This window comes from Empidonax traillii, unplaced genomic scaffold (genome assembly GCF_003031625.1).
Source record: "Empidonax traillii isolate 1590-97213 ecotype Southwest subspecies unplaced genomic scaffold, ASM303162v1 scaffold341:size590984, whole genome shotgun sequence".
NCBI lineage: Eukaryota > Metazoa > Chordata > Aves > Passeriformes > Tyrannidae > Empidonax > Empidonax traillii.
This window is the reverse complement of record NW_020955534.1, coordinates 336,241-349,568: the sequence shown is the minus strand read 5'-3', so window position 1 is coordinate 349,568 and position 13,328 is coordinate 336,241. Positions and strand designations below refer to the sequence as shown.

General features: G+C 47.5%; 1 protein-coding gene across 1 annotated transcript in view; it reads right to left on the bottom strand.

Moving 5' to 3' along the window:
* Positions 1-3,468, bottom strand: part of LUZP1 (leucine zipper protein 1) — a 36,572-nt gene extending 33,104 nt beyond the window's left edge. Inside the window, exon 1 of the mRNA XM_027892177.1 lies at positions 3,345-3,468. The gene's annotated coding sequence lies outside the window, so the exon portion shown is untranslated. The remainder of the gene's footprint in view (positions 1-3,344) is intronic.
* Between the last annotated feature and the right edge of the window lie 9,860 nt (positions 3,469-13,328).

The window sequence follows — 13,328 nt, the reverse complement described above, 5'->3', positions numbered from 1 at the left end:
GATGCTTAGTATGTTTAAGGGATGCTATCACTGCACAAGTGAAGGAATAGAAGAAGGAAACAGAAACTGCCTGTGAATGGTGTTCACGTTTCTGTGCATGCTGACAGCACACTTAGCTAAAGGCTATGTGTTGCACCTGCATAGCTTACTCCACTCTGGCAAGGGTTAAAGAACACAGGGCTTGAGCTGGTCCTTACAACCCCTTATCTGTCAAAATTAGGGCCTTAGCAGGGGAACACCTCTGCCAAAACCTAAGACAATGCCAGAGACACAAAAACATTAAAGCCTCAATTGCCATATTCTTATGGCTGTTATCCAATACCACACTTCATATTTGATCATCTCAAAATGCACTGTTTTTCAGGCTGCTGAATCAACCAAAACCCCACTGACTTCACGGAAATAGCATGCCTGGAGTCTCAGAGTCAGGGTGGTTATGAAAGCTTATAAATCTGGACTATTAAAGGCAAATGGTTTGTGGGTTTTCCACTAAACTTGATGCTGTCACCAGCTCTAAACCCTCAAATCTGGAGAGATGTGACTGTCCACAGTGTGTGCAGTGAATGGCCACAGCTGCCATCAGGAGCAGGCGGCCAGCCCCTGCTACCCTGGCAAACAGCTGAGCTTGGACACGGAGATTAATCCCACCTTTGGTGACTAGGGAGAGAAGAGGACATCAAAATAAAGGACTAAAGCCTGCCAAAGATGCAGCCCAAAGCAGAGAATAACAAAATAGAAGGACGAAGCCAACCACCAGCACCGGGAATGCAGGAAGTGCTGGCAAGCAACACCTGCTCATCAGCTATCATCAAGTATTTGAAAACACTCATGCTTTCTACTTCACATGAGTGGATCCAACCATTACCAAAGGCAAAAAGTCTGTATATCAGGTCTTAGACTTGCAAAAATGTAAGTAATCATGCCATAACCATCACAACGAGGGCTCTCCCTTCCCACACGTTTTAAGAGCTCCCGTGACCTGCACTGAACTAGTCAGTGCAAAACACATCACTGCTACGAATCATCTACAGTTCATCACCCTCGCATCAATCCTCCAACCTAAATGGCCTCCTAAAAAGATTATTTGCTTCTTTTTAGTGTAACAATTGTATCAAAATTGTTCTTTTTGTCATTTGGCTCAGTCATGCCAACTACACTTTTTGAAAAACTTCCATGAGGAAGGAAGCCTTTGGTTCCTCACAGACCACAGCCTGTGGTGGGAAGGAAAGGTTTCATGGAGGACGAGTACAACCTCAGAGTGCCTGTGTATAGTACCCTGGTAAGGTCATGCTCAAAGAGGTAATCACCAACTTATTTGAATACACAAAATTACGTGGTCTTGATTGCAAGGCATACCAGGCTTTTAAACATTATCATTTCTGGTAATAGCTACATTTGAGAGTTCTCTTTTTCAACACGAGTTATTTTTGCCTATACTTCCTAGCTCACATTAAATAATGAAAATCAGTAACTTATTCTCAGTTGGACCAAATTTTCAGAACACAGAAAAAGCCTGAGGGCTAGCGAAAAGCTCATGCTGTTGTAACTTATTTCTACTTCCTAGGAAGTCAAAGTTGGTCAGGCTGCCCTGTACTGGAGTGCAGAAACTTTACCATTTATAGGATTACAGGGAAGTTGGGGCTGAAGTGCTACTCAGACTAGGAGACACAGGGGGTACCAGGCCACTCTTGAATTACACTGTTCTCCCACACTCTTTCCACAGAACTTTCAGCCACAACTCCAAAAGAAAACAGCTGCCCATGTCCTCTTCCTCCTCCTCCCTGCAGTGGTACAGAGGGCTGGCTGCCCTGAGCAGCCCCAGATGGTCCAGGTGTGATCCTGGTGAGGGGGCCCATGCCCAGAAAGGGTCTTGCACTTCAGGGCTCCTGCACAATCATCACTCCCTCCGGCCTCCTGGAGCCCCAGGGTGGGGGAGACAACCTGGCAGGCAGTGCTGACCATTTTTTGCCATCCTCGCCACTGCAGAGCCAACACAATGGAGGAATTATACTTCTGTGAGTGCCACAAACGCAAACCATCCTTGGAGCACAATGCCCCTGCCGAAACCAGCCAGCTGGCCACTGGCTGCACACCCTGACCAGAGCACAGAGCTGCTGGTCTGTACTCACACAAACTGTGACACTGAGGAACACTGTCTCCCCTCACCGTCCTGAAGGCCAGGAGATGCATATCTCTGCCAAGAGACTGGAGGCATGCAGTAAGTTGCTACATTTTTCCCCTAAATTCTGAATGCCTGAGACTATTCCAGGGCTGTAAAAATACTTGCCCCTTCCCACTGTCATCACTGTAGTATCACTCAGAGAGCATGGCTTGCCCACCCCAGCAGATTTCAGCGAGAGACTCAAGCAACAACCCCAACACACACGGTAACAATGAGCACTACTTCCCATGATTTTTGTGAAGATTTTAACAGAATTTATGCACCAATTAAAATCTAATCCCACTGCAGCCAACTTGAATGTGCTGATTAGTTGGGATGGTCACTTTAACTTGTGTTTAATTGGTTTAAAGGCTTCAGATGTAGCATTAGAAGGGAAAAATGATGCAGATTTGCAATGAAAGTGCGGTGACCAAGGACAACCAGCAAAGGTCTGCTGTGCTGCTGGCTTCACATGGCACGTGGGACACCTGACAAAGCCAAATGGGGTACGTCTGAGGAATTCTAGGAAGACGAAAAGTTTCACAACGCTCCATCAATTAATTCCTTCAGGACGGGGGAGCAAAGAAGATTGAAGTGATTAACAAAGGCAGAGCGTCAGAAAAGCATGTATATAAAAGAACGTTATTAATTATATGATAAGTGTGGGCAGGCTAGAGAAAAGTGGAATTCAGGAAAAATAAGGATCAGGAAAGGGAGTATGTGGCTGCAGCAAGGAAAAAAAATGGTTATCCACAGAAATCGCGTTAAAGCGCCTGGAAATCTCCAAAATCTCAACTCCACCAAGCCCCAGCTATAGGTTTAGGACCCTCCCAGAGGGCAGCTCGCGGCAGCCCCGGAGGGACCGTGCCCTTCCCGGGCGGGGACCGAGCCGCTCTCCGCTCAGGAAAGCGGCTGTTCCGGTCCCGTCGGAAGGAGCCCGACGGCGGCTCCATTTCCGAGCGGGAGCCGAGGCCCCGGCGGGCGCTTGAGGGCCGGGTCGCCCGCGGAGTGGCGGGGCCGGTGGGGTCTCCCCGCGGGCGACCCGGCCCTCAAGCGCCCACCCGCTCGCCCAGGAAGGGACGGGAAGGCGGCGGTCAAAGACAAAGCGGATGCCTCAAATTCCTCCCCGCCCCGCCGGTCTGCGGCACCCCCGCCCGCCCACTCATCGCCCACCTTTGCCTACCTGGGCAGCGGGAGCGGCCGGGCCTCCCTCCCTCCCAGCCCGGGCTGGGGCAGCCGCAGCCCGCGGGGGGCTCCGGGGCTCGGTGGCGGGTGCGGGCGCTGACAATGAGGGGAGGGACGCGGTGCCGGGCGGTGCTTGACGTCAGCGGAGCGGGGCGGGGGCTGGCGGGCCGGCCCGGCCGCGGAGCGGAGCCTGGGGAGGGCGGGGAGGCACCGGCCGCCATTTTGGGGGGGTCGGGCTGCGCTTCGAGGGGGGAGGGAACTTTCTGAGGGGCTCCGGGAGAAAGTCGGGCCGGGCGGGTGTTGTGAGCGCAGCGTTGTTGGGCGCAGGCGAGGCGCTCCCGTGGTTGGTTTCACGGTGGGTTCGTGGTCCAGACCCGCCGGATAACCCACTCCCCAGCCCCGGCCCGGGGCTGCCACTGCCTTGGGGCTTTGGGGGCCGGTGGCGAGGCGGGCAGTGCCAGCTCCCTCAGATCAGGGCAGAGCCCCGTGCCAGGTGACAGAGCGAGGTTTTGCCCTATCTCATCGTTGCATCCCCCCCTTCAGTGCCATCTCTTGGAAAGTTTGGGACTTGGTGTTCAATCTAGCTATGATTGGTTCCACGTCTGGCGTGTGCAGCCCAGAGATGCTGAGATGGGATCAGAGACAAGAGATGCCCCCAGCACTAACCGGGAAAATCTGCTCCCGGTGTTCCTGAGCTGTAAGGACTCCCGCCCGGCCGGGTGGCACGGTGAGGGACAGCGGGGACCATGGCTCGGTGCTCTGCACGGCTGAGCCCACAGCAGACACGGTCAGAGGCTGGTGAGCAGTTCCAGCCTCCTGGCCAGTCAGCAAGACAGGACAGGCTCCAAAGGCATTGTCCCCTTTGGCCAGTGTATCCTTAACTAAAGTTGTCTCTCCAGTGTTGTTTTATTTTAGACGATGCCAAAGGAAGATGCTTCAAGTGACAGGTGACCTGCTTGTAACGCTTTGCTAAAGTGTTGTCCTTGCTGTCACACCGACTTTAAATATCACTCTAATCCTGTTTCCATAGCACAGCCTGAAATACACTTGTTCTGAATGAAGTGTGAACACTTAAGTTAATTCTCTAGGTTACAGCTAAAATCCAAGCTCACATGAAGATACAGAATGAATAAGACCTTGCTTGCAGGCAAATTGAGGAAGGCTGTGTAGTCACTCTTGCTGGGGAAAGTATTTGCCTTCCTGACACTCCACCTGTGCACCAGTGTGCAGCAGCAGAGACGTGCTCCATGTGCTCTGCAGTGCAACCACATTCAGTGGTTTTTGGCTCTCCACTTTACAGATGCTACTTCTAATTTCTGAACTGATATGAGGGAGGTTTGCTAAAACAATGCCAGCTCTTGATACCCATCTAGCAATGGCATATCTGGGTATGGCTGGGAGATGAAGCGGAATAATAATAAAAAAAAAAAAAGGTATTTGTTTATTTCAGCAAGTGCTAAATGCAAATGCCTCAGACTTGTCAGGAGTTGAGTACATTAGAGCCTAGCGTCTTCCAGGTGCTTCTTGGATTTGCTGTGTTGCGAGAGGAATGGGGCTGTGTGTGGATACCTTTTCATATGTTTTATGGTGAAACTCATTGCCGAAGCATGTTATTGGCACCTAAGGTCCCAAGTGTTTCAAATAAGCATGAAACATGAGGGGAAGAAAACTGCCAGGTGCTTCCAGGGGATCAAAACAATACCTCCCTCTGACTAAAGAAGAACCTGAAAAGATGTTAGGAAAGCACTGTTATATGTTTGGCGTCCTTCCTCAGGTATAATCTCCCTTGTTGTTGTCCACATTGCTTTCCACAGGGAAAACAGCTGCAAGTGTTCCTAGTTCAGTCCCCATCGGTATGAAGATGGAATTTTGGGTGCTGGGATGGACTCATGGGCTCCAGAGGATCACATTCAGAAGTGGATGAGATGAGAAGGGACAGAAGAAGGAATGTGTCTCCCCATGGCAGGCCTCTACTCGGTGTATCCTTCATGCCATCTGTGTGGATTTCACCTGGTCACTGTGGTCATCAGTGTCTGCTGTCTGCAGCAGGCTCTGCAGGATCTTCCCTGGCACTGAGGGGGGCTGCTTAGCAGCCACTGAGAAAACATCTAGGGAGAGAGGTTTCTGCCAGTGATGCTGGCACCCTGCTTTGTGTTTTGGAAACCCAGCCCTTGTCCTTCCAAGCCAAGAGGACAAGCATTGTGGCCACGCCCCAGTTTTTGGCGAGTCCTCATCATGCAGCAGTGCAACCAAGAGCAGAGTGCTCGCTCAAGGACTCAGTGGGAGAGATACTCCTCAGCCTCCTGTGCCACCAGATGCCAGCAGCACTGGCACAGTGAACTGCTGCTGGTGGGAAAGCACAAGGTGCAAGGTAAAGTCCTGACCCACCCAGCAGGAGTGGTGGAGGCAGATGAACGAGGTTAAGGGGAACAAACTGAGCTGAGCTGATACAGAGGGAGAAAGAAGCCCTTCCCCGAGGCAGCAACTGAACCAGCTGCTGAGTGGGGACTGCAGCATGAGGAAGAGACAGTGAATGGAAAACCAGGGAATGACAAATGTCAGATCTCTAGATCCAAGAGGGAGACACCCTGCTCACTGTGTATGGAGCAGAAGCAGCATGGCTGCAGCTGGTGGTACAGTGCCTGTGGCAACAGGGCTGCCAAGCTGATATTCCACAAAAAAACCCCTAGTCTTGTGAGGTTAGAAACTTAGAAATTTCTGTCCTGGGAAAGGAAATGACATAGAGGAAAAGAGAAAAACTAAGGAAGCTCTGGTTGCTCTGAGAGAAAGGAGCAATTTTTTTTTCTTTTTTAGTGTTTTTATTTATGAGGACTTTGTGCAGGCAGTGGAAGCTGCAGACAAAAGGACAGAAAGGGACAAGTGGAATGAAAGATTTAACAAGGTGAGGAGGCAGCTCCAGCTCATGGCTGGGCTGGGGAGGTGCTGAACAAAAGGTATCCAGTTGGCAGGGAAGATGGGAGCAAAGGAGGGAAGCCCAGCTCACTCTGAAGGGTAAAGGGGACCAGGAAGGGGGAAAAGGACACAGAGGCTGGAACAGAAAGAAGGGGCAGAGGCACAGGGTAGTGGAGGAGGAGGCGCACTAGAGGTTGCACTGCTGGTGGTATGCCCTTGCTTAGGATGGGCTAGAGAAGACTGCTCTGCTTGTGGGCAGGTATGGATAGCAGGGTGGGTTAAAGGTGGAGGGAAGATGTGATCTCCTTAGCTGGAAGCCTGTACCTGGAGAATGGTATCCTTTTATAGTACATGATAGAAAGGCTGTTTCGTTCCAAGGGAGCAGAGTATAAGTAATGTGGGCAGATGTGACCAGAGATGATGGGCGAGGGGAGATGACAACACCCATAAAATCATGAATAATATGGGGAAGCAACAGAAGCTGTCCTCTGACAACAGAGGACCCATATGGGTGTAGTAGCTTTAAACAAACAAAAGCACCTCATGCAGTTTATGCACGGCTTGGTAACGTGAGAAGTGGATGGCTCCAGGAGGCCATGAACATCAGAGGCATGAGATTGAAAAGGGATTAGCCAAATTCACAGAGAGCAGATTTCTCAGGGGTTATTAAAAATGTCTACCTGAGTCATCTTCCAGTTCTTGAAGTCCCTGAACTAACTCTTCAGATATTCTTGCTATTCTGTACTTGCTCTGTTTCTATGGTGAATTTGAGTGAAGTGTCTGAGTTGATCTAACAGCTTGCTGCTGATGATATATGCAGTTCTGCATCCCTCCTAAAAGTACTTGTGCATCTGTGCTGCTTCTGCTGCACCAGTTCTGGGATTTATTCAGTTCATTAAACTGGCAGAAAACTAACTCAGATTGAATACTTCTCTTCCTGTTTAGTGAGCTGAATTAGTCCACTGTTTTCTAAGCCAGTGGTTCTTGCTTCTCTCTGCAAAGTAAGATTAGATTTTTTTTTAATGGAAGTGGAGATTCTTCTGTTATTATTTGATTCCAGGTGTTCGGGTTTTAAGTATTTAGAACATCAGTCTTGATAAGATCCTGATATTAGAAAAGCTACCAACAGAGCTGGAGCCTTGGCTGCCCTGAGTGCCACACATTTAGGAATATTATTAAAACACAGGGAGTGGAGAAAAAAGAAGCGTCATTATCATTATTATCATTATCAGCACTCTGGATGGCAAACAATGTAAGTTTTGTTGAGTTTGGGATTCTGTGTGTGCAACTGTTCCTCTTTCCTAGAATCAGCAAGGTGCCACCATTACCTCCCCTAGGAGCCTGCAGCCACGCCAGGGTATGGTAACAAAGGTGCTGAGAAGCAAACAGGCACTTCAGAAACAGGTCAATGTCTTGTTAGTTTGTACCACTGCCATTTTCCTCTCAGTCAGAAAGCATATGCTGTCACATTTCAGTGAACGTTATCTCCCCTCAGACTGAGGGGCTTCATATCTGTCTTCACCAGGAGCCATAACCTGGCGTACTTGTAGAACACCAAGAACAGCAACCAGGATGGGCAGCTGCAGTTGCTGGGAATAATAAACAGGATTTGCACACACTAAGAGCAGGGTTTGCATGCATGAGACATCTCCACTACAGATTCTTCCACACAAGTCTCATTTCAGTCATCCAGTCTAGGTAATGGAAATAATGTCTTCAAAGTCAGTTGAGTTTGGGGTATGTTTCATCTGTTCCTGGAGCAGACATCTTAAAAATGTCAGATGAATTAGGTCTACCCATGGGGCCAGAATGGACTCATCTGAGGATGCCAAGGGTGTTTGCCAATATAATTTCAAGATTGATTTCTGTCATCTTTGAAAGATGCTGGTGATTGAAAAAAAAGACAAATGTCATCATACCTGCCATCAAGAATGGCAAGAAGGAGGATCCAGGCAACAATCAAAATGTCTTCCTTGACAATTATGATTAATTGTCACCCTGATATTCTGAAGATGTGATGGCTCATATTTTCCTGGCTATTGTGTAGCAGTTAATAGATAGACAATTTCTGAATTCCTTCAAGGACTTGCAAGATTTACAGCAGAGGGAGTAGTAAACTCACAAAGGAAAAGCAGGGTACCGAGAAGTAGTTTCCATGCACAACTGGTAGTTCAAAATTTGAACCAGCAGAAATTGTCTATCCATCATTAACTGCTACACAATAACCAGGAAAATATGAGCCATCACATCTTCATGGTATCAAAATACCTTTTTGCATTAGATTATCAGGGTGGGAGAAATCATAATTGTCAAGGAAGACATTCTTGACACTGTGTTACAAAGTGTCTTGTGCAAACACATTTCCATCACGTCATATACTAGTTACATTTACAAAGCAGTTAGGGAGCCCCCGGTGGTCTAGGGGAAAAGACACTGCACTGTCACTGCAGAGACCCGGGTTCAATTCCCGGTCGGGGCCCCTCCCCGGGCAGATGGAGCTCGTTAGCCCATAAGGCAATCCATCTACGTCCTGAGGACCGTCCAAGCATGCTTGGCCCTGGCAGATGACCCTCAGGATTAAAGGGTGGGCTCAGTTCCGCGCACACTGTGTCTCACCTAAAAAATCCAGTGCGCAGGCTGGAAGGTGGAAAGACCTTCCCCGGTTCTTCGTTCGCGAAGACTGGCCATTACTTACTTACTTACTTACTTACTTACAAAGCAGTCATTTCGAAAGGATTGTTTTTCTGGGTTTGTTTGTGAAGATGTGATCTGTTCATCAATAGGGCTTCATATATGTAAATATAACATAATGTTATAGTACTAGTTAAGTAAGAAAGCTTTTTTGTTGAATGTTTTGTATCATCACATAGTTCAAAGCACAGGGGGGCACTCCCGCCCTGTCGCGGCTGCACCAGGGAGGGACTGTCTCCCACCACTGGGACCTGCTGGGAAGAGTGGGGTGGTCCTGAAGTGAAACGTCACGAGAACTCAGGGAAAAGGGATAAAAGTCTCCAGCACTTCTGGAACTGTCTCTCTTGGTACCTGTGTTTGTGCTCACTGGAGCCTTCTTCCCGCGGACCAACCTGCTTCATCAGTGGTTGTCTTCCATCATCCGTCGCCACTGTGCCGAGCCACCACCAGCGCTTTTCGCCGTGGCACTGCTGTCAGCTCCTGAGGGGTGCCAGCGCCACTGCCAGCCGCTGCCACAGCCCTGACAAAGGCCTGGGAATGTCCTTTTGGGAGCTGTAGGGGCTCTGCCGCCACGTGGCTCATGATCACCTGGTCCCAGTGCCGCTTCGGCTCCATCACTGTCACCTCACATGGTTTTGCTCCGTCGGGATCCACGCTGCCGTCTCGGTGGCATAAGACTTCTTTCTTTGAACGAAACACTCTTCCGGGTTTTTCACATTTTCACCAAGGGGGAGGGGGAGTGGCTAGGTAACATAGTTTGTGCTGCTGTTTGGTTTTGTTTTGTTCTGTTCTCCATTTTTTAGTAGAATTGTTATCTTCATTCAGACTCCTTGTAACTTCAAAATTTGTCAATATTTGGAGGAAGGAAATAAACAAAAGAGAAGTGGGAATCTCATAGGAGATTCCACCTCCTGAACATATTGTCATTAAACCAAGGCACATATACAGCATTTGTTTCTCTGTAACCCCCTCACAGGGAACTGTTTTCAGATTGGTAAGCATGGCAGGATTCCCTCAACCCACAGGCTTTCCACAACTGTCTTTCTTTCACATTGCAAGGTTCAGGCTTGTCCTGGGAGGAGTGATCAGGTTTCATTTTCATTGTCCTACCAGTCTTCAGTGATGGTGACTCTTCATAGCTGACACTTGTCTTCTTCCCTGGTTGTAGGAATAACTTGCACTGGAATTTAATTGCAGGGTGCTGCAGTGAACGCACATGCTTTGACTTACATTTAGCTATTTCTTCAGTTTCCAATAAATTCCATGTTATAATTGAAATAACTATCTGTTGGGACATCATAAGATGTACTTCAATTCAAACATAAAATGTGTTTTAGCTTACCTGTTCGCTCAATATTGCAAGAGTTTCATTGGAGAGGTACTAAGAAATCACATAGCCCTTGTGTACCTTCTGTGAAATGCATTTGTATGCTCTAGACTGCAATTCACACAGCATTATAAAACATGGTAAATATGGACATTGATCTCTGTGACATGAGAGCCTCGTCCTTTCAACTCAGAGACTATGGGGTGTTACTTAGCTTTCATTTATGATCCTTAGCAAGTACTTTCCTCTGCCAGTTCCATATCAGTTTTTTTCCGTTGAGTTCCTGAAGCACTATATCAAATATTTACCAACATTAAGAATGATATAATATTAGACTATGTGCCTTTTTAAATTAACATATAATCTAATCAAAGAAAGGGCCTAGTTTGTTTATTCTTGAATAAACAGTGTCATAAAAGCCCAAAGAATAGTAGTGGATCATCTTCCTATGCTGTATTTTGCCATTCTGTTCATCACTGGAAATCTTCAAGAGAAGGACAGATGGGAAAAGGGCAAAAGTGTAGCTGATACAGGCAGGGCAGTGGGAATGGACTCACCGGCCTCTCCAAGGCCCTTCCAGGACCATGATCAATGGTTTTATGTTTCCTACTGAGCAGGGGAACCAGCAGAAGAAATTCTGTGGGGACATTTGGCCTCTAGATCCCTGTGCACATGTACTGGCTGTCCCAGCTCTCTCAGCTGAGAACTTTCCTTGGCTTTGAGTACTGATGCCAACCCAGCTCTTTCCTGGAAATGCCAGCGTCCTAAGGCAACAGCCGACATACTCTGCTGGGAAGTCTGTTTTTAAACAAAGTCACTCCCTAGATACTGAAGGACAAAGTTCTCAGTTTGAGCTGCTATTGTGCATAAACCCTCTACTACTTACTAGAGAACTAACTTGACCCTCTGTCTTCTGCTTTCTAGGTGTGTTCTAACCAGTGGACTGGTCTTGCTTTCCTTTCCCTCTTCCCAGCTGCATTTGCATACATACAGATACCCTGGGTTTGGCCAGGACAGGGCTAATTTTTGCAGTAGCCATGAGGGGGCGTGGCCAGGACCCAGAGGTTATTCTGTACCATCTCACATCATTGCTGGAGTGGGGGAAAGGGACTCTCTCCCAAGGAAAAAGGGTTCCTTCTAGTCGCGTAAATGTTGCGGATGGAATAGTCTGGTATTGTTTATTTTTGGGGGCTTTATATGTAAATAGTTTCTTTTTCTTATACCTTTTGTTAATATTGTTGCTGTTGTTCTTTCTCTTATCTCACTGCTGTTTCCAATAAGTTTTTCTTACCTCAATCCCTAACCTTTGCCTTTTGTGCCTCCAGTTGGAGGGGGAAAGGGAAGTGGAACATTATTTTAGAGGGAGTACTAAATTGGAGAATATCATTGGTAAACCATGACAGCCTTAAATGACACACAGTGTGGGCTTGAAGGGTTGAGACAACAACAGATCTGCCCAGAGCGTGCTGGAAACAAATATGATCTAGCATTTGTTGTATTAGGTACAAAGCCACTGGTCACAATGTTGCTCGGTCTGTTCATGTGGGTGTGGTAACGAACCCTGTATATATTTGCATATATACACTATGTGACCACCATGATGCTCTGTTTCAGAGCAAGGAGAAGGATCAGGATTGTTCTTTTGCTGTACTGTGTGGTATTGATGTAAGGGTTATTCAGTGCTGATGTCCTGCCCTTACCTTGGGCACTACCTTTGGGAATCCATTAATAATTGTACTCAGCCTGTGGGGGAACAGGATGATTTTCCCCAGCTTTTCACCCCCTTTTCCTCCTTCAGGCCTGTTACAACAGCTTTTGAGACTTTTGAATTTCCTTTGGGTGTTAAGGAAAACATGTTCTTGTTGCGAAGCCTACCAGGTCTCCATAGTGCAGTCCACACCATGTTTCAAGTCCAGAAAGAAATTTCTAGGAAGTTCATTCAGGTATCTGCCATGAGGGTGGATAGTTGTGAGTGGCATGGAATGTGGGAAAAAAATGGGCCAATTTTTAGATAAATTCTCTGCTCCAATGATTTAGGAATTCTCCCCTGAAAAACCACAGGACCCTGGTAAAATGAGAGGTAATCTGCAAGGAGAATGCTGTGGCAACTCCAGAGGAACAACTTACTGCAGTGTGCTGGGCCCTGGCTACTATTTGTCAGACACTGCTTGCTATTTGACAGCACCCTCAGGGGGAGGAGGAAAGCAGCCCAACAGGCAGTGGGACCACTCAAACTGCAGCTGAACCAGAGGAACAACCTGTGCTGGTAGCATTCACCCCTACACATTCAAGACAACATCAGTTCACTCAGTGAGGGATGAAGAGGAAGAAGGACCCTCAGAACAGGAGGAACTCCTGATGAGAGCTCACAACTGGTGAATCTGGAGAAGGAGCACACCAGTCCTCCTGCCCTGGAGGACATCTATGACAGATAAAAACCTGCAATTATGGGCTAAATGAACTCAAGAGCCATCTTGGAGGGACAGCCATTGAATATAGAAATTATACTTGTGCTTGTGTATATTTATATGTATATATAAAATATATATTTTTATATAAATATATCTCCATATGGATATGGATATAGTTGGAAGGTGTAGGATCTGGGTATGGCTTAGATAGTATAAAATAAGAGGTGGATAGTGCCCTGGTTTCAACCAAGACAGGGTTAATTTTTTGGCATGGCCAGGACCCAAGGTGATTCACCACTTCATCTAATTGCTGGGGGTATGGAAAAAGAGACTCTCCCTCTTCAGTGGAGGAGGGGTTCCTTCTGGTCCAGTGAATGTGGCAGACAGAACAGTCCGATATTTTTTATTGTCAGGAGTTTTTATTAATTTTCTTCTCTCATTGCTGTTTCCAGTAAATCATGCTTATCTCAGTCCTGATCTTTGCCTTTTGTACCTCCAATTGGAGGTGGGGAGAAGTGGTGTGTGGTGTTAATGGGAGTACTAAATTGGAGAACACCATTCCTAAACCGTGGCAGCAAATAGGGGAATAATTTCAAGTTGATTGGCTCATGATCTGGGAGTTATGGGAAGGATGGTGGGT